The sequence below is a fragment of the Lethenteron reissneri genome, chromosome 72 (assembly GCF_015708825.2).
Source record: "Lethenteron reissneri isolate LAM-NWPU_2019-01 chromosome 72, ASM1570882v1, whole genome shotgun sequence".
NCBI classification, from domain to species: domain Eukaryota; kingdom Metazoa; phylum Chordata; class Hyperoartia; order Petromyzontiformes; family Petromyzontidae; genus Lethenteron; species Lethenteron reissneri.
In genome coordinates, this window is record NC_083850.1 from 4864413 (window position 1) to 4887693 (window position 23281).

Consider the following 23281-nt stretch of genomic DNA (forward strand, 5'->3'; position numbering starts at 1 on the left):
CCCCTTGACGTCACTTCCGGAAGGTCGTTTACGCCCGCATTACACACGGACGACACACTCTTCTGTGCTCATCTGTCCACGGATTGGGTGCTCTCTTCTTCACGCTCTCTTAAAGTGTTGTTTTAATGTATTCATTATCCGATTCATGTTTTCATGGTTATATCCAGGTTGACCGTGAGAAGGCTTTAAAAAAGGCAAAAGAATCTGAGGTAACACCCACACTTCACGACCCAGTCATCAACATGTATTTTATTGATGCGTGTTAATCTGATAACTGTGAAGTAATTATTAACAATAGTGCATAGATATTTGCATGCCAACATATGCATTTATTTGAAGATATATGTAGATTGCAGGAATGTGCATTCATTGCTGCAAATTGTGCTCTACTAAAGTCCTAAACCTACGACCACCTGATCTGCTCTCTGGCTTGCAACTGCTTTATGTTGTTTGTAGATTTGAAAGTGCACGTAAATGTCCCATTACATTACTCAGTTGCTTACTTACTTGCCATTCTTCAGTTGTTTGGTCTCACGCTGCATGTTCAAGTCCCTACTCATTCCTTCGGACATACTCTGGAAGAAATGTGCTCCAATGGCTTTCCAGTCAGCGACCTTTCTATTATCGATGCAGCCCTTCTTATCACTGTGCAGTAATCTTCACGATGCCCTTATCTTTGCTCATTTTCTCACCATCAATGCTAGATGTCTTTCCATACACTAAACTCCATTACTTATTTATCAGTTACTGAAAACTTTGCCTTTTCTTGCCACTTTAAGAAGACTACTTTATCATAAAATGACACTCTTTTACACATTTAAATCACGTACCTCCTCTCAAGATCTAACCGATTTTTACGAACAAGCCCTCCCCATGTCAAATTAATGGTTCGTAAGTCTGAGCAGGTCTAGAGAAAGTCAGGTTTCATAATTTAGAGACATCTCTTTAAGACATCACTCCCCAACAACAAGGATGTCATCTCTCAAGCGACATCTGTCCATTTTGCCTGCCTAATTGCCACCATAAAGTTTATTCCTAAAATTATATTTGCCAGTTTTAATCACCTTCTGAATCCAGGCCAGTAGCTTTATTTCTAATTCCTACGACCATTGCAATTCATTACAACACTTTTTTTCTCATAAAATAATATTCATTCGCTCTTGATGATTGTCAATACAAATGGTTCCGAATCCTCAAGATTTCCACCCACCTCATTGAAAGGGCACCAATTTTATTTCCAATTTTAAATATCCCATTTTTTTCAAAATGCTTGAGGGCACAGTGGCCACGTTGTTTTATCAACGTTTTTCTTTAAAGAACTTCCTTGATCCATTTCAGTCAGGTTTTAGACCAGGGTTCGGCACTGAGACAGCTCTGGTGAGGGACGTCAATGATTTGCTGTCAGCAAACAAAGGTTTTCTAAGCATTCTCCTCCTTAATCTTAGTTCAGCTTTAAGTAAAACTGACGATAGAATTTTCCTCAATCAGTTGTAATTCACGAAAGTGGTTTCGGACAATGTCTTGTAATGGTTCCACTCCTTTTTTGCAAACCGTGTCACTATGGGCAGTTTTAAGATCTGTGCTGAGCCCCACTTTGTTCAGTGTGTACGTGGCCCCAATTTTAGCTTCGCTCCAACACAAAAGGCCATGTTAAAATTGGTACACGGACGACACACTCTTCTGTGCTCATCTGTCCACGGATTGGGTGCTCTCTTCTTCACGCTCTCTTAAAGTGTTGTTTTAATGTATTCATTATCCGATTCATGTTTTCATGGTTATATCCAGGTTGACCGTGAGAAGGCTTTAAAAAAGGCAAAAGAATCTGAGGTAACACCCACACTTCACGACCCAGTCATCAACATGTATTTTATTGATGCAGGTTAATCTGATAACTGTGAAGTAATTATTAACAATAGTGCATAGATATTTGCATGCCAACATATGCATTTATTTGAAGATATATGTAGATTGCAGGAATGTGCATTCATTGCGGCAAATTGTGCTCTACTAAAGTCCTAAACCTACGACCACCTGATCTGCTCTCTGGCTTGCAACTGCTTTATGTTGTTTGTAGATTTGAAAGTGCACGTAAATGTCCCATTACATTACTCAGTTGCTTACTTACTTGCCATTCTTCAGTTGTTTGGTCTCACGCTGCATGTTCAAGTCCCTACTCATTCCTTCGGACATACTCTGGAAGAAATGTGCTCCAATGGCTTTCCAGTCAGCGACCTTTCTATTATCGATGCAGCCCTTTTTATCACTGTGCAGTAATCTTCACGATGCCCTTATCTTTGCTCATTTTCTCCCCATCAATGCTAGATGTCTTTCCATACACTAAACTCCATTACTTATTTATCAATTACTGAAAACTTTGCCTTTTCTTGCCACTTTAAGAAGACTACTTTATCATAAAATGACACTCTTTTACACATTTAAATCACGTACCTCCTCTCAAGATGTAACCGATTTTTACGAACAAGCCCTCCCCATGTCAAATTAATGGTTCGTAAGTCTGAGCAGGTCTAGAGAAAGTCAGGTTTCATAATTTATAGACATCTCTTTAAGACATCACTCCCCAACAACAAGGATGTCATCTCTCAAGCGACATCTGTCCATTTTGCCCGCCTAATTGCCACCATAAAGTTTATTCCTAAAATTATATTTGCCAGTTTTAATCACCTTCTGAATCCAGGCCAGTAGCTTTATTTCTAATTCCTACGACCATTGCAATTCATTACAACACTTTTTTTCTCATAAAATAATATTCATTCGCTCTTGATGATTGTCAATACAAATGGTTCCGAATCGTCCAGATTTCCACCCACCTCATTGAAAGGGCACCAATTTTTTTCCATTTTTAAAAATCCCATTTTTTTCAAAATGCTTGAGGGCACAGTGACCACGTTGTTTTATCAACGTTTTTCTTTAAAGAACTTCCTTGATCCATTTCAGTCAGGTTTTAGACCAGGGTTCGGCACTGAGACAGCTCTGGTGAGGGACGTCAATGATTTGCTGTCAGCAAACAAAGGTTTTCTAAGCATTCTCCTCCTTAATCTTAGTTCAGCTTTTAGTAAAACTGACGATAGAATTTTCCTCAATCAGTTGTAACTCACGAAAGTGGTTTCGGACAATGCCTTGTAATGGTTCCACTCCTTTTTTGCAAACCGTGTCACTATGGGCAGTTTTAAGATCTGTGCTGAGCCCCACTTTGTTCAGTGTGTACATGGCCCCAATTTTAGCTTCGCTCCAACACAAAAGGCCATGTTAAAATTGGTACACGGACGACACACTCTTCTGTGCTCATCTGTCGCCGGATTGGGGAGATTTTCAAGTTGATGTCATGTCTATGTGTAACAAGCTGAGGCGCTGGTCCCTGCACTGTGAGAGGCAAGCTTGTCATCGCAAGAGAACCACCACAGCAGTGGCCGTGCCAGTGAGACACAAAGCCCATAAAACAGTAAGAACCATCGATACATCGAGGCGAAGTGAGCCGAGGTGGCCATGTTAGTGAGACCCCAGCTCGTTAATACAAAGGCATCCAACAGGGCAATGCAACTCAGAGAGTTGGAGATAACAGCCTAAAAGCAGGAAGGATGAAAACATCACATCGAGCTATGACTTTACATGGTTAATAACGTACTTCCAATGATTGCTGAGCTTATACCCATCTTCTCGGTTGAAATTGTTTCTGGTAATATATATCTGGTTGGCTTCATGGACAAATGTTTGATGGTAGCCCGAAGGTTTGCAGAGTACCTTGGTCTCAGAAAAAAACAATATCGTGCGAGCCCACCGCGTTATAACAGTGATCAGCCACTGAAATGTATTGGTTCTGTCGTGTTTCAAATCTGCCTTGTGTTCGCGAACACGGTCCGAGACATATCGTTTCGTTTCTCCAATGTAACTGCTGCCACAGACACAACTTAGTTTGAAGACATCAGGGTATTGCATGTCAGGAATGACATCCTTCACAAACGGGATCAAATCACGGATTTTGTGTAATTTTCGGAATCGTACCTGGATCTTGTGTTTGTTTAAGATTTAGGAAATATTTTTAGTAAGACCTGCTATGTATGACAAGGTGATGGTTTTGATTGGGTCCTCAGATGGTTGTGTCCCCATGGTTGGGGATACAACTTTGCGGATTATGTGGTCTGAGTATACATTCATCTTGAGGGCTTGGTGTACGTGCTCCTGTTCACTGGCTAGGTGGTGATGGTCGGACATGCAATGGACCCTATGGTGTAGTGTTTTGATGAGATAATTATTCTGGGCCGGATGGTGGTGAGAATCAGGCTTTAGATAGGAATCTGTGTGGGTGGCTTTCCTGTGGACAGAAAGTCCCAACGAGCCATCAGGCCTCTTCTCGATCAGAACATCCAGGAAAAGTAGCTTGCCATCATTTTTCACTTCCATGGTTAATTTGATGGATGGGTATATGGAATTGATGTGGTTGAAAAATGGGTTCCGTGCTGGCTAGCCATGTGGCCAGATGACGAAAGTGTCATCTATGTATCTCTTCCACAGGGAAGGACATAGGGTGGTTGTCGGGATGGCATCTGTTTAAAATTTCTCCATGAAAACATTCGCTACCACTGGTGATAAGGGAGAACCTCTAGGGGCACCTTCATTTTGTTTGTAGAATGTACAATTCCAGATGAAGTAAGTGTTGGTAAGGCAGTGCCTCACCAAAGTTGGTACATCAGGATTCAGTCCATGTTGGACCAAGTCGTCAATGATTGCTATGGTGTCAGGTACAGGTACTTTGGAGAACAGAGAGACTACATCAAAACTGACAAGCAAACCATCTGGGGACAGTGAAATGTCCTTGATTAGAGAAACCAAGTGAGCTGAGTTAAGTACTGCTGAGGTGGTCTTGTCCGTGAATGGAAGCAGGGTCTCAGACAGAAATCGGGCCAGTTTATAGGTAGGTGAGTTGATGGTGGATACGACAAGACGGAGTGGAGTCCCTTCTTTATGGATTTTTGGAAGGCATAAAATCAGGTTGGTCTAGCAGCTGAAGGTATTATGGAGAGTTTCTTGGTTTATTTGATTAGAGAAGTCGAATTAGTGATGCTATTGTTGTTTTTTGTGGCCAGGCGGTTGGTAGGATTTTTGTTGATTTTGGTATAACTGCCATCATTAAGATGGTCCTGGATTTTGTTGTTGCCCTTGTCGGCTGAGAGGATGACAATGTCATCTCACTTTTTCAATTGAGCGAGTTCAGAGCGCTCGTCCCTGCTGATGTTACTAATGGGTTTCTTAGCGTTTTTGAGGATGGCGGCAATTTCAGATCTAGCCACGTCTGCTGGGATGTGTCCCAAACCTTTGAGGGCTACGTCAACCTGGGCAATGATCTAATCCACTGGGATGTGGTTGGGGGTGACTGCAAAATTCAGCCCTCTAGCTAGTACCGATTTTAGGCTATCGGAAATTGGGCTTAAACTCTGATTGATAACAATCTTGTTAATATCCAAATTTTCTAAGTGTGGATCAGGCTTCTTTTTTGCTAGGATGTTGAATTTTGCAATCAAGTTAACTTTACATTTGGTTGACATTGTCGAGGCAGAAGACACAGTCATGTTATCTACAAGGTCCCAATCAGAATTGGACATTTTATCTGTTAATGCTAAGTGTGATTGTAAGAGACATTTGTCTAATTGATCAAGTTCAAAATGGAGCAGTCTTATCCTCTCTGAGATTAGCGATAGGCTAACTCTGAACAATATCTGTTTAGTGTTAGGAGAAGTGTAAATGTGATCGGTATTACCTTGTTGTCGCGGCATCTCTTCAGAAAGGTGAGCGACTCGATCAGGTGAGCCTTCTTGTGTCGCAGTATGTTGAAGGATCTAACAGATGTGTGGAAACCCTCCCCATAGTGGCAGTTCATTCTTGATTTTGAAGCTTTCGTGACTGCAAGAATCCATACTCTTTGGTTATTTTGGTAAAGTCACGTAGGTAGAAAAACAAAATGAAAATAATATATATATCACGACGTTTCGATCACAACACAAGCGGTCGTCCTCAGGCGAAACAAAATCCAGCAGTAGAACTGCTGAACCAGGAAGAACACAGCGATAGAGGTGCTACAACAAGGGGTTATCTATGTTTGAGGGGGGTGTAGCCCAAGGGCGAGCAAGCAGGGTCCGAACTGGAACAAAGTCCCATCCCCGCACGCAAGAACATCAGTTGTGTTAATAGGGGAAATTAGGGAGAGAGATTAACATGTCAAAGTAAATGAGCTGCCATCGCCGCATAAGAGCACCATCGCCGCACATGTGCACAGCAGTAGTGTTAATGGGAGATTAGCACTATGTTAATGGGAGAGATTAGGGAGAGAGATTGGGGAGATTGTTGATGTAATGTCTATGTGTAACAAGCTGCGGCGCTGGCCACTGCGCTGTGAGAGGCAAGCATGTCATTGCAAGAGAACCACCGCAATAGTGGCCGTGCCAGTGAGACACACAGCCCATAAAACAGTAAGAACCATCAATACATCAAAGCTAAGAGAGCAGAGGTGGCCATGTTAGTTAGACCCCGGCCCATTAATGCAAGGCATCCAACAGGGAAATGCAACTCAGAGTTGGAGATAACGGCCAAACATAACGTCATTTAGCAACACCTCCTTAAGGCATCACTCCCCAACTACAACGATGTCATGTCTCAAACGACATCTGTCCATTTTGCACGCCTAATTACCACCAGAAAGTTCAATCCTGAAATTATATTGGACGCTTTTTATCACATCTCTTTGGTTCTTTCGGTAAAGTCACGTAGGTAGACAAAATAATAGATCAAGACGTTTCAATCGCAACACAAGCATTCGTCATTAGGTGAGATAAATACAGCAGGATAGCTGCTGAGGCTAAATATAGCGAAAGAGCTGCTGCAACAAGAGGTTACAGTGAGGGAAAACATTATTTGATCCCCTGCTGATTTTGTACGTTTGCCCACTGACAAAAAAAATGACCAGTCTATAATTTTAATGGTAGGTTCATTTGAACAGTGAGAGACAGAATAACAACAACAACATCCAGAAAAACACATGTCAAAAATGTTATAAATTTATTTTTTTGTTGTTATTCTGTCTCTCACTGTTCAAATACACCTACCATTAAATTATAGACTGATCATTTCTTTGTCAGTGGGCAAACGTACAAAATCATCAGGACATCAACTACTTTTTCCCTCACTGTATATAGATTTGAGGTGGGCTCAACCAAAAGGTAAATGGGCAGAGCTAGAGATGGAATTTGATGTAAATGTAAGAGATTGGCATTTAAATGTGAGGCGGCTCTATCATGTCAATGTCAAAGAACCGGGCAACAAAAAAAGCAACAAATCGAGGCCAACAAGATCTGCAGCATTGGCTGCTGCACTATGAAATATCACAGTCAGCTAAGACTTTACCTGGTTAATAACGTCCTTCCAATGATTGCTCACGTTGTACCCACCTTCTCGGGTGAAGTTTTGTCTGTGTTTATACATCTGGATGGCTTTATGAACAAATCTCTGCTGATGGCCAGTGGGTTTGCAGAGTACCTTCGTCTTGGAAAAATATATTTCGGGTGAGCCCACGTAGAAGGATGATGGCGAGCAGTGATGCAGTCCGGACCCAGGACTCCACACACCGACCACGAGTCCTCCTCCGCCTCCGATTATATTGCCGCAGTGCGGCTAGGCTCCACTTCTGTCCACGCCCTCTCATGAAACCTTCTAGCCAGTTCTCAGAATTTCTCGGCCGTCCCCGCCCTTCATCTTTGGCCTAGATACATTCCCCTTTGGGAATTGGATAATGTTATAATGGTGCCTGTACCCGTGCTTTCCATTATCAACCAGATGTCACTCTCTCATTACATCACCCCCCTCCGCCCCATAATAAAAAAAGGTAGTCATTCCGACTAATATTCAAGTAACATGTAAGAGCCCATATGTGCATAGTAAAAGAGGTGTAAAAGAGGACTCTTGACATGTGCTTTAAAGAGCAGGACAACGCGTAGATAAATCAACCCACAATACGAGGGGACACGGCGAGGAGGGGATATAAGGGCACAAGGGAGGAAGGGAACAGAACACAACACCCTAGACCAGGGGTCCTCAAACTTTTTTAAACAGGGGGCCAGTTCACTGTCCCTCAGACCGTTGGAGGGCCGGACGATAGTTAAAAAAAAAACTATGAACAAATTTCTATGCACACTGCATATATCTTATTTTGAAGTGAAGAAACAAAACGGGTACAAATACAATATTTAAAATGAAGAACAAGTAAAGTTAAATCAACAAACTTGCCAGTATTTCAATGGGAACTATGGGCCTGCTTTTGGCTAATGAGATAGTCAATGTCCGGTTCCATATTTGTCACTGCTAGTCGTAACAAGTGATGCAAGTGTGCATCCGTTAGTCTAGATCTGGTTGGAGATTTCAAATGTTTAATTCTGGAAAAAGTCTGTTCACAGACATAAGTGCTGCCAAAGATGGTTGCCATTTTGAGTGCATGGTTCCTGAGATGAGGATATGTCTCAGAGGGGAGAGATGCATAGAAATTATGAAGGCTGCTTGACATGAATGCGTCTTTCAGAGAGTCACAATTCTGCAGTTCAGCCAGTTCCATTTGGTAAATTGTATCCACATTTTCAATGTCAATAGAAAATGGATTACGGAAAAGCTGTATGTCCTGTTCATGGAGATGAAGCTCTTTAAATCCAAATTGGAACTCCTTTTGCAATTTTTCCAGTGAATCCACACATGTTTTGTTTGGGAATGCAACCAGTGGTTTTTCCGCTAACAGATTTTGAGTTGTGGGGAGATGGCAGAAGTTTTCCTCCTTCACTTGTTTGATGAGGAGGCCTAATTTTACTACAAATGCTTTGACATGTGATTGCATATCACAGATGAGCTTCCCCTTTCCTTGAAGTTGCACATTGAAACTGTTGAGTAGCTCTGTTACATCTGTCAGAAAGGCAATGTGCCATTTTTATTCTGCATCATTGAGCTCTGGTACTTCTTTGTTTTTTTTAAAGCAGAAAAGCTGTAATCTGTGGAAGTCATAGAAACGTTTCAAAACTCTCCCTCGACTCAGCCAACGGACTTCTGTGTGATACAAAACATCTTCATAGTCAACATTTAGCTCAGACAGAAATTCCTGAAATTGTCTGTGGTTTAGTGCATGAGCTCTAATGAAGTTAACACAAGATACCACAATTTTCATAACAGAGTCCCACTTCAGTGATTTACTACACAGCGCTTGTTGGTGGATGAGGCAATGTATGGCTATTGGATGAGAATGGTTATGTTTGTCCATCTCTTGGTTAATGCTAGCAATTACTCCTTTCTTAGACCCCACCATGCTAGAGGCACCATCAGTTGTCACACTGGCTAGTTTAGCCCAGTTCAGCTCCAAACTATTCACAGTTTGGCAAACCTTTTCATAGATATCCTCTCTTCTTGGTTCTTTCGGTAAAGTCACGTAGAAGGGAAGTAATAAAATAATCAAAATAAAACATAATAAAATAATTCTCACGACGTTTCGGCCACAACGCAAGCAGCCGTCCTCTGGTGAAAACCAGGTCTGTCGGGGAGACAGCGTCTGAATGAAACAGCACACGAGCTTGGAGCATATATAAGCTGGGTTGGAAACGGGGGAAAGAGCGCCTTGACAAAATAATTTGCATATCAAGAGGAATTTAGCATATTTATGGGAAATGCAGGAATGTTATTAGTACTACATATGCAGCACGGGCATATGTAGTACTAATCACATTCCTGCATTTCCCATAAATATGCTAAATTCCTCTTGATATGCAAATTATTTTGTCAAGGCGTTCTTTCCCCCGTTTCCAACCCAGCTTATATATGCTCCAAGCTCGTGTGCTGTTTCATTCAGACGCTGTCTCCCCGACAGACCTGGTTTTCACCTGAGGACGGCTGCTTGTGTTGTGGCCGAAACGTCGTGAGAATTATTTTATAATGTTTTATTATTTTATTATTTTCCTTCTATGTGACTTTACCGAAAAAACCAAGAAGATGAATCCCTGCAGTCACGAAAGCTTTAAATCGAAAGATATCCTCTCCTGTAGATGTTCCTTTGATGCTTTGCAGTGCAGCAAGCTCTTCTGTGACTTCGAAATAGTCATTCGTCCCACGAATAAAAATTAGAAGTTGTGCAGAATCACGAACATTATTGCTTTCGTCGAGTGCCAAGGAAAAATAGGAAAGTTTTTTTGTGGAGTTTTGCAAATGCTGATGCAAATTGTCTCCCATTTCTTCAATCCGCCGTGTAATTGTAGGTCCTGAAAGACTCACTGTACTAAATAAATCGGCCTTCTCTGGACACATCTCTTTGGCAACAGAAAGAAGGCATTCCTTAATAAATTCTCCCTCCACGAATGGTCTGCCAGTGCATGCTATTAGCTTGGCAACTTGAAAACTTGCTCGCAGTGATGAAATATTTATCTGCTTCTGCTTTACAAAAGTATTTTACTGAGTTGTTAATATATTTTTCAGTTTTAATATTTTATCTTTTCTCACTTCTCCGACCAAACAATCATATTTATCTTTATGTTGAGTTTCATAGTGTCGACGTAAATTGTATTCTTTGAACACAAACACTATATTCTGGCATATCAGACACACAGCTCTTTCCTTGTACTGCTTGAAGAAGTAATCATAAGTCCACTGTTATTTGAACATCCTACACTCCGAGTCAATTTTTCTCTTTCTTGACATTATTGTTTCCTAGGGAGTCAAAATTGCTATTAGTAAAATACCAATATATATAGTGCTACAAAAACAATATACCAGCAATAACTTTGCCCACACAGAGACATACAGACTGCACTGCCCATCAATGCAGTCTGATTGGGGGAACTCCGCCCCCTCTCCCTCTTCCACCAATGACCGTCCTTCTCATGTAGAAAAAAAGTAACAGACAGGCAGCGGCGGCAAAAACACCCGGCGGGCCGGATAAATGTCCTCGGCGGGCCGCATGTGGCCCGCGGGCCGTAGTTTGAGGACCCCTGCCCTAGACACTCCGACATTCCAGAGCACACCAGAGCAAGGATCAATGGAACCATCAAATTCGGACCGAGCAACCCTGGTCCATCAACGGGGACGGCTTCCTAGTCCTGCTCGGGTGGCACCCCAGCCACCGGATCGAATGGAGGTGCGATGGACTGTGGCACGGGAGGCACAAGAGCAGCAGAATCAGCAGCAGCAGCCGATCCTGGCGAGGTCCCGAGCCCCGTCCACAGGCACAGTCCCGGAAGCTGTGGACAGCACAGCACATGCCCTCCGAATGCACCATCACCGACCCGTCAGACACATCAGACACCGGCAGCCCAATCGTTGGAGATGACGAGGCAGTACGTTGAGGGACAAACGGCTTCAAACGAGAAGGATGGACGAACCAACGGCGATGGCCCACCCTGATATGCACACATTGTGGACGTTTCACCTCAACCACATCCACGGGTCCGTGCCTGGACTTATGTAACTTAGGAGATGTACCAACCAGCACATGGAGGAAATTTAACCATGCTCTGTCGCCGATGGATTACAACAACACGTGATCCCGTTTCCCTGCATTATGTTCATTGCACGCTTGTGATTTTGCGGTGTTAACTCTGGCCACCTCTCGAGCCATAGAAATGCGCTGTAAGGAAATTTGCACATGCTCAGACAATTTGGACTTTTCTTTATCCAGTGATCAACTCAATTGGGCATCTATGAGGGCACATTCTCCTTTCCATACATGAGAAAAAACGGCGAAAATCCCGTGGAAGCATGAGGGGCCATCCTGTACATGGCCAACACACTCGGCACATGCAAATCCCAATCCGCCTGCCCGAAGTCGACTGCCTGAGAGAGCATGGAGGTCAAAGTTCTATTCAGGTACTCCACCATTCCATCCATCTGCGGGTGGTATGGTGACGTCCTAATTTTCCTAGTACCCAAGGCGTCGCCAACCTCACGCAGCAATTTTAACGAGAAATTGTACCCCTGGTAAGTGAGCAATTGTTCCAGGGCTTCCTTGTCCATCACATAAACATACAAAGACGCCTCCGCAATGGAGGCCGCCAATTGGTCAGACAGCGGCCAAGCCATAGGCCATCGGGAAAAATATTCTACCCTCACTAAAATAAATGTATTCCCTCGTGGAGTGGCCGGAAAGGGCCCGAAATGGATTGCAGTGGCGGATGGAACTTCTGCTGCGGCGGTTTCCTGCGCGCACATTCAACACATCCTTGGATCCATCTGAAGACATCAGCAGTCATCTCCGGCCAATAATAGTCATGGTGCAGTGTCAAGAGGTACTTCTGGACACTTAGGTGCAAAAGCTTATCCTCATGCAGCACGCAAACTAAGTGACCCCGGAGAGCGGTGGGGACGACAATCCTCTATCTACATTAAAAGGCTATCATGAAGGATTAATCAGGGTCCATCAACGGGCCCTATGGTGTAGTGTTTTGATGAGCGAATTCTTCTGGGCTGGATGGTGGTGGGAGTCAGGCTTTAGATAGGCATCCGTGTGGGTGGCTTTCCTGTAAACCGAATGTTTCAACGAGCCATCTTCCATGGTGAATTTGATAGATGGGAGTACGGGATTGATGTAGTTGAGAAATTGGTTCAGTGCTGGCAGGCCATGTGGGATGATGACGAACATGTCATCTATGTACTTTTTTCAACAAGGAAGGACATAGGGTAGATGTCTGGGTGGCATCTGTTTCAAATTTCTCCATGAAAACATTCGCTACCACTGGTGATAAGGGAGAACCCATTGGGGTACCCTCATTTTGTTTGTAAAATGTACCATTCCAGGTGAAGTATGTGTTGGTGAGACAATACCTTACCAGAGTTGGTACATCTGAATTAAGTCCTTGTTGGACCAAGTCTTCAATGAGTACAATGGTGTCAAATACAGGTACATTGGTGAACAGAGAGACTACATCGAAACTGACAAGCAAATCATCCGGCACAGTGAGATGTCCTTGATTAGAGAAACCAAGTGAGCTGAGTTAAGTACAGCTGAGGGTAGAACCAACACCCCGACTGTGGCGGATCATTGTTTCAATGCTGTGGGCACACATAACATAGTTTTTTTCCGAGACCAAGGTGCCCTGCAAACCCTCGGGCTGCTATCAGACATTTGTTCATGAAACCATCCAGATATACAAACAAAGACAACACTTTCATCGAGAAGATGATTCAGATTGAGCAATCATTGGAAGGGCGTGATAAACTACGTCAAATTTTAACTGCTGTGATTCTCACTCTTACACCCGTGTTGTTTTCGTTTACTAATTCAATGTCATTGATATGCTAATTTCCCCATCCCCCACCCGTCGCTCCACAAACCCTCCCCCCTTTCCCCTGTGAACTCCTGCAGCAACGACTCTAACCCCCCCCCCTCCCGTGCCTATATTAAGCGCTTGTGTTGCGAATGAAACGTCGTGTTCTTTAATTATTTTTCTATCTACGTGACTTTACCGAAAGAATCAGACAGTATGATTGAGTGAGTTATTTACAACAGAAAAAAATAATAAACATGAGATTACATTGGATGGCCATGAGATACTAACGATCGTGACAAAATGTGAGTCTCAAGCGTAATCCTTGAGACTTAAAACGTATGGGGTAGTAGTGGAGGCTGTGGAAGGGGGGAGTGTGCCCACATAGGAATAAGTAGTGGTGGTTGGGGACAGTTGTTGAGAGCAATATAAGATGAGCTCAAGTGAAAACGCAGATTTGTGAAAATTTACTAATTGCTCTATATGTACGTTACAGGTATATAAGCTTAAGTAACCATTGCATTGTATAATACATGCTCCCCAGAATGTGTATTAATGTTTTCATCATCGGATGCATGTGTTCATGGATATATCCAGGCGAAGTGTGCGACGGCTGAAAAGAGGGCAACACACTATGAGGTAAATCCCATGCTTCGCTACTCAGTTAGGAATATGTATATTATTAATGCAGGTTAATATGATAACTTTGCAGTAATTATTAACAATGGTGCATAGATATTTGCAAGCCAACGTATGCATATATATGAAGGTGTATGTACATTGTAGGACTGTGCAGCCATTGCTGCAATTCTGCTCAATCATACTCCTTTATCGACCACCAATGATCTCCTCTAAGCGGCTTGCTTCTGGATTCTGTTATTTGCAGCTGTTAACATTCATGGAAATGCACAAATACATTATTCAGTAACACACTTCCTTTCCATTCTTGAGTTGTTTGGCCCGACTCACACCCTCGGACATACCCTGAAATAAGTATGATCCATTGGCTTTCCAGTCAATGACCTTTATATAGGCTCATCTAATCACTGTGCAGTCATTTCCAAGATGTGCTTACTTTGGTGACTCTCCTTACCGCAATGCCATTTGTCTTACTATATGCTAAACTACACTACAATTACTGAAGCCTTTGCCTTTACGTGCTCTTTAAGGAGACTGCTTTTACTGGTAGTAACCTCCTGGTTACACCAGCCCACAGGGGATTATTCTGTCCGTCGTGCATTCCAAATATGGGTGGGGTGGGTGGGGCTGGGTGGAGAGGGGAGGGTGGAGAGGGAGGGGCCTGGTTGGGAGGGTAGGGTGGGGAGGGACCAGTGGTGGGGAAGGTGGGGCTGCATGGGGGGTGGGAGGGGTGGGGCCGCCAATGGTAGGGGTGGGGTGTAAACATGCACAGTAATGCAATCCCCTCCCCACCGAACACCGATCAACACCACGATTGGTTGACGATGTCGGAGATGGTGGGGGAGAAGGGTAAACATGCCCACTCATCCAACCGCCTCCCCCCCGAACGGCACGCTGAGTGTGTGTGTGTGAGTCTGAGAGTGTGAGAGTGAGTGTGTGTGAGTCTGACAGTGTGAAGGTGAGTGTATGTGTGTGAGTCTGAGAGTGTGAGAGTGAGTGTATGTGTGTGTGTGAGTCTGAGAGTGTGAGGGTGATTGTGTGTGTGAGTCTGAGTGGACCTGCCGATGACCGGTACCAACGGTGTCAAGATCGGCCTCTGTGGAGGAGGCTCGTGAAGGACGCTACTGGGCAGTTAGAGACAGTCACCCTCTAGCAACAATGGAGGATGGAGAAGCGACGCTCACAACAACGAGCGGAGCGCCGGGTGCTTAAAGCACAGCAAGTTGGCACAGTAGGGGGTACAGGTGGTGCATCAGCCAGTCATCTTGGTCATCTCAGTCAGTCGACAAGTGGCACCTGGGTTTGCCCCGTGACCTCCTGCCAGCGGGCGTTCGACACTTCACGTGGCCTCAAGGTGCACATGGCCTGGCACAAGCGTCGTGGTGACGTCACCGCCACTTAGTGGCGAATGGCGGTTGTTGTTGTTATCTGAGAGTGCGAGAGTGAGTGTGCGTGTGTGAGTCTGAGAGTGAGATTGAATGTGTGTGTGTGAGTCTAAGAGTGTGAGAGTGAGTGTGTGTGAGTCTGAGCGTGTGAGGGTGAGTGAGTGTGTGAGTCTGAGAGTGTGAGAGTGAGTGTGTGTGTGTGAGTCTGAGAGTGTAAGAGTGTGTGTGTGTGTGTCTGAGAGTGTGAGAGTGAGTGTGTGTGTGAGTCTTAGTTACCTAAAGTGTTGTACAGGTAGGAACAACAGGTTCCACACTGCCCACCAGGGATTATGTGTCTGTCTGTCTGTCGTGCATATCCGGAATTCCTCCTACCCATGCACCTCCCCACCGAACACCTAGCTACGCCGCAATTGGTTGACGATGTTACTACCAGCTCCCTCCGCAGGAATGTGTTTACATACACATTATGATCCCATTAAATCTAAATCCTCTCAAGACCTTACTGATTTCTACCACTAAGCCCTTCCCATTGCATTCAGACGAGCTATGGATGATTAAATCAATGGTTCTTCAATCTTAGCGGGTCTGGAGGAAGTCATGTTTTTTTTCATTTAGCGACATCTTTTTAAGACATCACTCCACAACTACAAGGATGTCATATCTCTAACGACATCTGACCATCTGCCCGCCTAATTGCCACTAGGTTTAATGAAAAAAATATTCATTGTTAATCACCTCTGAATACAGGCCAGTATCTTAAATTGTAATCTCTACTGTTCATTGCAATTCATTCACAATTTTTTCTTTATAAAATCAGCACAATTTGTTCACAATGACTGCCAACCTCAATTGTGCCGATACCTCCAGATATCCACCCACCTCTTGTTAAAGGCACCACAATTTATGTCCAAATTTAAATCTCCCATGTTTGTTAAACACATTCCTGCGGAGGGAGCTGGTAGTAACATTGGGTTGCTCGGTCAATGGCGAGGGTCAACGGCGGCGTGGTGTATTCCGCAAATATGCCTGACTGTGAGGGCGGGCACAAGCCGGCGTGAGTAGGTTACACGTTCCTTCGGAGTGGGCAGGCAGGAACTTGGTTGGACAGCGTGGCGTTCAGGGGGGAGGGGGCAGTTGGATGAGTGGGCGTGTTTACCCTTCCGCCATACCCTCCCCAACATCGTCAACCAATCGTGGCGTAGCTCGATGTTTGGTGAGGAGGTGCATGGGTGGGTGAAATTCCGGATATGCACGACAGACAGACAAATAATTCCTGGTGGGCAGTGTGGAACCTGTTCTTCCTACCTGTATAACACTCTAGGTAACTAAGACTCACACACACATACTCTCACTCTCAGACTCACACACACACACTCACGCTCACACTTTCAGACACACACAACAACAACCGCCATTCACCACTAAGATGCAGTGACGTCACCACAACGCTTGTGCCAGGCCATGTGCACCTTGAGGCCACGTGAAGTGTCGAACGCCCGCTGGCAGGAGGTCACGGGGCAGACACAGGTTCCACGGGTCGACTGACTGAGATGACCGAGATGACTGGCTGATGCACCACCTGTGCCCCCTACTGTGCCAAGTTGCTGTGCTTTAGCCACCCGGCGCTTTGCTCGTTGTTGTGAGCATAGCTCCTCCACCCTCCGTTGTTGTTGGAGGGTGACTGCCTCCAACTGCCCAGTAGCGTCCTTCACGAGCCTCCTCCACAGAGGCCGATCTTGACACCGCTGGTACCAGTCATCGGCAAGTCCACTCAGCTCCACGTCCTCCTGTACTACATCACTGCATCTCTTCTCTAGCCCGTGACACATCCGTTTAGCCCCCTCAATCCGGCCGAACAAAAGCTGTTTTAGCATACCGTGGCTGGGCATGCGGGCTACATGACCCAGCCAACGCAGCCTTGCCTGCCGGAGGAGCTCTCCGTTGGGACATTGCCCAGATCTTTCAAGGATTTGTGAGCTCCTCACATAATCCAGCCTGGTTAAACCCAGGATGAATCGGAGGAAGGCCAGCCTAAATGTTTCCAACCGGCAAAGATGCTCCATTAGGGGGGTCCACGTTTCACAAGCGTAGAGAAGGGAGGGAATGACTGTGGCCGAGAAGACTTGAAGCTTCGTGTGGAGCGACAGACCAAGTCGCTTCCACACAGCGTTACGCAACCGATGAAAAGATAATGCCACTCATCTGATTCGGAGTGAGACCTCTGCTGTTAAACTGGAGCCAGTCATAAGCACACTGCCCAGGTATGGGAAACTCTCCACTCTCTCCACTACTGCCCCATCACCGAATGGGAGTTTTGGGGTTGAAGTGTCCGATGGTACAAAATACCCAGGCAGGTGCTTTGTTTTGGTGGGGCTGATGGTAAGGCCCCACCTCTTAGTGGTATGCTCCAGTCTCAGCAGCAGCGCCTCCAACTCCACCTCTGAATGAGCAGCTATTACCAAATCATAGGCATACATAACGTGGTTGACCAATAGGGAGCCATCCCTTAATCGCACCCGTGCATCGATCAGCCTCCCATTATATCTGTACCTAATGGATATTCCCCCGGTACAGCGATTGAAGGCTTCACGAACTACGTGGTCAAAATAGATGTTAAATAATGTGGGAGCCAGAGGACATCCCTGTCGCACGCCAAGGTGTACAGGGAAAGGCTCTGATTCCCGGCCACGTAGTTTAACCCGGGCCCGCTCACAATCATGAAAGTCCTTAATGATCATGAGCAGAGGGTCAGGGACTCTGAAAGCACGAAGAACAACCCAGAGCCCAGGCCTACTGATGGTATCATAGGCCTTGACCAGGTCAATAAAGCAGAGATGTAGGTCTTGTTGAAATTCCCTACACCTCTGCTCTAGCAGACGGACAGAAAATATGGCATTTGTGCAGGACCGCCCTTTCCTGAAACCGCATTGGGGCTCCGCAAGCCTCTCCTTGGCGTGCCTAGTAAGGCGATGTTGAATAATCCTTGCCAGGACCTTTCCCGGCACACTGAGGAGTGAAATGCCCCTGTAGTTGTTACAGTCTGTGCGGTCCCCCTTCTTAAAGAGGGGGACTACCAGGGCATCCTTCCAATCCTGCGGAACCCGCCCAGCGGTCCAGACTGTTGTTATGATGTCATATAGGGCAGTTTGTGCACAAACTTCACCCTCTCTGAGCATTTCGCTTGGGAGATCATCTCTGCCCGGTGCCGTTCCTGGTCTCAGACTCCGGATCGCATTCAGTATTTCCTCAACAGATGGCACCTCAACCAGCCACTCACAGGGAGTGACCTCTTCCAATATTTGAGGCACCCCAGCCTCAGCAGGGTTATCCCCACTGTGTGCCATGATGTTTTCCTGGCTGAGGGATTTCCCCTCCCCAGGACCTCAGAAATGCTCAGCAAATCTGCAAACCTGTTCCTGGGAGTCGGAGATTGGATCACCGTTTTTTCCCCTAATGATGGTAATAGGTGTGGTGCTGCAGGTTACTTTTTTGATGGAATTAAATAGTGAGTTGTGATTGCGGGCCACTGAGGCAGACTCCATCTCCTTAGCAGCCCGCGACCACCACCCATCCTTGCAGCGCCTTACGGCTCTCCGAACCTCCGAGCGAAGGCTGCGGTAAACCTCCTCATTCTCTGACGTGGGATTCTGTAGCCGATGAGAGTGGGCCTTTCGCTTTTTCTCAACTAACCTGAACACCTCCTCTGTCAGCCAGTCTTTCTGGGGAGGTCTGGACCGCGTACCCAAAGCAGCCATTGCAGCTGCATGAGTCACAGTCCTAAACCTCGCCCATTTACCCTCGACATCAGGAGGAGTGGGGGATGATGCCAACCCCAGCTGCAAGCGATGATGAAATTCTCGCTTGCAACTTTCATCAGCTAACTGAGACCAGGTCACTTTAGGTTGGAATGGGGTCCTGGGTGTACACCCACCACCGAAGTGGAAGAATGGCAGGCGCATTTTACAGTCGATGGTCAGAGGGCAGATCAGCTCCACGTTAGGTCCTGGTGTCAAATACATGGGCTCGCATCCGCTGGTCCGTCACTATGCAGTCCAGCAGATGTTCTTTCTTGGAACCGGCATGCATCCATGATGTTGTGTGTAATTACAAGCCCATGGGCTGCACAAAAATCTAGCAGCCTCCTACCATTGTTATTGAGCTGATCTGGCCCATGCCTTTCAATCACTCCAGACCAGGTGGCAGCATTATGACCAACTCACCAAACAAGATGACTCTGTCCTGAGTGGCCACTTTAGCCAGCACCTGTGACAGGAGGTTATAGATGTCATCTGACTCAGCTTTGCCTGCATCCCTCCATGGATGTTCGTCTTCGGTGGGGGCATAAGTAACCACGACCACCACTTCTCGCCTCCGGTTTATGGGAAGGCGAGCCCAAAGTATCCTGGGGCTTACAGCTTCCCACACCTCACCGCCACACTCCCACGCCCCCTTCATTATTTTGTTCAGAGAAGAGCCCACACCCTGTTATTTGGCAGTCTCCTGCCCCGAGAATAGGACTGTCCACCCCTCATGGTGGCAGGAGCCCCTCATGGTGGCAGGAGCCACACACACATACACTCACTCTCACACTCTCAGACTCACACAAACACTAACTCTCACACTCTCAGACTCTCACACTCACTCTCAGACTCACACACACACTCACTCTCACACTCGCAAACTCACACACACTCACTCTCACACTCTCAGACTCTCACACACACACATTCACTCACACACTCTCAGACTCACACACACATACACTCACTCTCACACTCTCAGAGTCACACACACTCACTCTCACACTCTCAGACTCACACACACTCAGCGCGGCGTTCAGGGGGAGGGGCAGTTAGATGAGTGGGCATGTTTACCCTTTTCCCCCCACCCTCCCCGACATTGTCAACCAATCGCGGCGTTGCTCGGTGTTCGGTGGGGATTGCATGAGTGGGCGTGTTTACACCCCACCTCTTTCAATGGCGGCCCATGCTCGGCGTTTGTGGGGGGGGGGGGGAGTTGGATGATTGGGTGTGTTTAACTTCCCCCCACCCTCCCCGACATCCTCAACCAATCGTGGCCCTGCTCGGTGGTCGGTGGGGGGGGGGGGCATGGGTAGGCTGCATTCCGATGCACGACAGACAAATAATCCCTAGTTGGCAGTGTGCAACCTGTTGTTCCTACCTGTTAAACGTTAAGTTTTATAAGGGCAACACGGGGTGACTAGCCCCTTCTCACCCAGCCCAACCCCTCCCACCCCCCACCCAGCCCCACCCTCCCCACCCAGCCCCTCCCCACCCTCCCCACCCAGCCCCTCCCCACTCTCCCCTCCCCATGCAGCCCCATCCTCCCTATCACTGGCCCCTCCCCACCCTACCCTCCCAACCAAGCCCCTCCCTCCCCACCTTCCCCTCTCTACCCAGCCCCACCCACCCCTCTCAAATTTGGAATGGACGACGGACAGAATAATCCCCCGTGGGTTGGTGTAACCAGCAGTGACCACACTGTATCATCAACATTTGTCCTTAAACAACTTGCTTGGTCCATTTCAGTCAGGTTTTAGACCAGGATGTAGCACCAATACATCTCTGGTGAGGGTCGTCAATTATTTGCTAACGTCTCCAAATAAAAAGCTTTGCAAGCTTTATCGTTCTCCTTGATCTGAGCGCAGATTTTAGTCTTCTTGATCAGAGCATTTGAAACTCTTTATAGGGGTCCCAGACATTGGCTTGCAATGATTCCACTCCTTCCTTGCAAAATCGTCTATGGGCGGTTTTAAGATCTGTTCTCGGTCACAGTTTATACAGTGTGTACGTGGTCCTGCTTGGAGATTCGCTTAAAACGTCAAGGGCTATGCTACTATTGGTACATGGATGACACATTAATCTATTTTTAATTGGGATCAGAGTCTGTGTAATTGGCATGTGTGCTCACTTCTTCGCAGTCTCTCATAAACTATTGGATGTGGCAGAATGTTCTCTAAGCTAACGGTGATGAAAGCAAGATCCCTCTAATTGCCCACCCCCACCAGCTGTCCGACTTTACCCCCCATCAATCTGGTGATCCATCGTCATGATGTCTATCTAACAAACGAAGCTAGAAATCTTGGTGTCTTCTTGGATCAGTCTTCAACTTTTCGTTCACATGTCACAAGAGTTTTGCGGACATAATTCTTCTATTCAATGAATTTTACCCAAGTGGCACCACATTCCTTTTATATGAACATGCTGATAATCTCGTCCACGTGCTCGTTTTTAAATGCTTTGCTCTCGAGAGCCCCAAGTAACCTCCTGAATAGCATAAAGTATGTCCAAAATGTGGCCGTTTGAGGCTCACTCACACTCCTCTTCATGACCATGTCTGACCTGTGCTGATGTCTCTACCTTGGCTTCTGTTTTAAAAGCGAATTGAGTTTCAGATTCATCATACTGGGGTCCAGGGCTGCAAATTGGCATAATGCAGCTTATATATAGGAGTTGATTCAGCCACACACTCCGTGATCCAGCCACAAACTCAATTATGCAGCCACACACTCCACTATCCAGCCACAAGCCTCAATATCCAGTCATATGCTCCACTATCTGGCCACTGGGATCTCTGAGATCCATGAATCGTGCCCTACTCAGCATAATCCATGATGGAGGGTTCAAAACTGGGCTACCACTGTGCTTTTGTTTGTACAGCACCCAAGCTATTGAATTCCCTAAATTTAGAGGTCAGGAACTCACAGTAGTTTGAGACGTTTATGTATTAGCTAAAGATCTATTTGTATAAACGGCCTTCTCTTTCTAGTTCTCTATTTTGTGTCTATTCCCTCTGTTGTTTCCCGCTTACATGCTCCTTTACATACGTGACACTGATAGGGATTGTTTCGAGGCGTCTTAGAAATTATCATTATATATAATAATACAAGTCGTGAAAAAATCAGCAATAAGCATTAATTATTCGTTATTTCCAACATATATTCGTCTAAATAAGTACCATATTTACGCATAAAATAAACATGTTAACATTTTTAAATGTATATTTTTCTATCGTTTGTATCTCCAAAGCATTCTAACATATAGCACTGCAAAATGTTGTTGATATAAAATGTAATGTACTATATTTTTACCTGTATGTGTGAATGCAGAACTTGAATTTCTGTGACCGGGTTTTTTTTACCAAGCTACCTAAAGATTAGTAAGGCATTATCTCGGTCTGTCTATCTTTATCATGGATTCACAGTAACTTTTCTCAAGATGATCCAATATAAATTAATGTTTGGAAAAAAGTTGTGTGATTGTTATTATTTAACCGATATCAACGCGGGCAAATTGATAAAGAGGTTGGCCTAAACTTGGTGATAAAACCTTCACATTGGATAACCTTGAATGGCAAGGTCATGTCGTCACACAATGTGAGAACCTCACCTTCCAAAAATATCGTTGAATGTGACGCCATTTCGACCGGCCATGTTAGCAGTACACTCTGTTCTGTTCTCTGCCATTGTATTCATTTCCACAAATGCCTCCTTCAGATCCTCCAAAATCCCAATCCCTGAACTTTTTGTCATTTGTTTCCCTTTCAACCCGTCCCCTTGTAGAATGCATTCAATCTAAGTGTGTGCTCTCCTTCTGCTGGATTACAAATTAGTTTTTCTTTGGTAGATGCTGTTAAGATATCTTCATTGGTTTAATTTTCTGCCCAGCTACTCTCTGCTCTGCAACCTCCATATCCACGCCTCAAACGCTTCTCAACATCTCACTCCATCCTTTTTCAATATCCACGCCTCCGTTCCATGCATAGCTATAATCGACATGATCATCATCGTCACTCTTGTTCTTCACTGTTTCACTCATCGATATTGTTGACAACTCTTTCCTTTGGCTAAATGTCTCTTTTGCCACCAATTCTAAAACGTATTCTGCTATCCATTAATCATCTGCTTCAGTTGTTATTTTGAGCTTTAATTGTATTAATGGGTGGATT

The 23281-nt window shown here is 45.4% G+C and overlaps 2 protein-coding genes and 1 long non-coding RNA gene across 3 annotated transcripts in view; 2 read left to right on the plus strand and 1 right to left on the minus strand.

Annotated features, from left to right (window-relative positions):
* Positions 1–23281, minus strand: part of LOC133361338 (zinc finger protein 208-like) — a gene marked incomplete at both ends in the record, with an annotated part of 534864 nt that overhangs the window by 436201 nt on the left and 75382 nt on the right. The gene's annotated exons all lie outside the window — the stretch shown is intronic.
* The window catches only part of LOC133361306 (oocyte zinc finger protein XlCOF6-like), a gene marked incomplete at its 5' end in the record, with an annotated part of 253533 nt that overhangs the window by 206971 nt on the left and 23281 nt on the right, over positions 1–23281 (plus strand). The window lies entirely within an intron of this gene.
* Positions 1766–22473, plus strand: LOC133361302 (uncharacterized). The gene is made up of 3 exons (XR_009757353.1): positions 1766–1827; positions 13887–13928; positions 22443–22473. It is a non-coding gene; the product is annotated as an uncharacterized LOC133361302 (long non-coding RNA).